At 42.8% G+C, this 1,720-nt stretch overlaps 1 pseudogene; it reads left to right on the top strand.

Moving 5' to 3' along the window:
- Window positions 1-168, top strand: part of LOC106725484 — a 14,354-nt pseudogene extending 14,186 nt beyond the window's left edge.
- Window positions 169-1,720: the final 1,552 nt, after the last annotated feature.

Below are 1,720 nucleotides of genomic sequence, written 5' to 3'. Positions count from 1 at the left end.
CTCATGTGAAGATGGGTGCTTTGAGACATAGAGATCACTCCAAAGAGGGGGTAGCTGGGACAACCTCAAGTAAGTCTGGGAGCATGAATTTTTTCCTGTTTGCAAGCGATGCCAATACGTGTGAGGTGAATCTCTTGCCCAGGTCTTGCAGGGTGCCCCATGCCCTAATGCCTACAATATCACGGGTGATGGTCACTGGTTTGAGGACAATGGCATTCAAGGAAAACCCTTTCACTACAGAAACACTGACCTAATTGTGGTTGGATGAGACTGCACCCCTTTAGATGGGATAGTCCTCACCTAACTGCATCCAGGAATTGTTTTGAGGAAAAGACCACAAGAGCTGTTTGTACACAGATCTGAGGGACTCCAGGGATGTGTATCTTCTGTGGAGTAGTCATTGTCATTGATTATAATCAAGATGTTTTGTGGCTCCTGTAGTGTCTCAGAAGTTCTCATCAGAGCCATTGTTGCGCTGGCATCAAAAGAAAGATGGAGAAATTAAAGATTGAAATAATAATTTAATCAAAAATAGAGTACAAAATAAAAGAAAAAGAAAGATGGAGACAATGGCTGTCTTTAGTTAGGAATGGGGCTTTTGTGAGTTTGGGTGAAAGTTCTTCATTGTTTATTACATTTTCTGTCACTGAGATGAGACTCTCACCCAGAGGGCATAAGTACTGGTATTGAATATAGAGTTGCCAAACCTGTTCTTACATAATACTATTGAACCATTTTTAATAACTATAATGAGTAAATTACATGTATTAAGTATAGTGTTTCATAAATCTTGACATGTGCATGAAACTGAAACCATCATTATAGTCATAATGCTGACCATATCTGTCTCTGTGTAATTGCATAATGACCTCTTTTAAACTGTCCCTGTTCTTCACAGCTTTCCTAGTTTCCATGGATTTACATTCCATTTTCATAGAGAACTTTATTTTTCTAAGTATTTTTCTGCTTTGATTTATGTTTCATAAATACTAGCAGATTTATTAAAGTTATACTAGTAACTCATCTTTTTTTCTGATATTCTTATCATTGATATAATACCATCATTTTGTCCATTTTAATAAATGTTTGCTTATCTACACTAATAAAAGAGAAACATGGTAATTGGCGTACAACCGCTACCCTTTTCATTGGCTAATCAGTGAGTATATGCAAATTAACTGTCAGCCAAGATGGCAGCCGGCAGCCAGGCACTGAAGCGAGCAGGGAGGCTTGCTTGCTGCAGACTCCAACGTTCACCGCCTCACTTGCCGGCCTCTCAGTTGCAACTCTAAGCAACTATATACTATGTTGCAAATAAGAAGCTAAACAAAACCCCAGAAAAGGGCTTCCATTCAGCCGGGCTCGGACCGCAACATTGTATCTATGTTTTCAGCAGCGAGGCCTCAGAGCTAAAGCTGGCCCAGAAAAAAAAAAAAAAAAAGAGAAGAAAACAAGGAGCGGTTGGAAGCTTTAGTCACTCGCCAGCCGGAAAACAGCCCTCAGCCCCTCACCCAGACTGGCCAGGCACCCCAGTGGGGACCCCCACCCTGATCCAGGACACCCTTCAGGGCAAACCAGCCAGCCCCTACCCATGCACCAGGCCTCTATCCTATATAGTAAAAGGGTAATATGCCTCCCAGCACCGGGATCAGCGGAGCAGCGAGGCTCCCGGCACCGGGATCAGCATGACAGGGGACAGCGCCCAAACCCCCTGATCGCC

The sequence above is a fragment of the Myotis brandtii genome, unplaced genomic scaffold (assembly GCF_000412655.1).
Source record: "Myotis brandtii unplaced genomic scaffold, ASM41265v1 scaffold1656, whole genome shotgun sequence".
Taxonomy (NCBI): Eukaryota; Metazoa; Chordata; class Mammalia; order Chiroptera; family Vespertilionidae; genus Myotis; species Myotis brandtii.
The sequence above is the reverse complement of the archived record's forward strand: the minus strand, read 5'-3'. Positions and strand labels throughout refer to the sequence as shown.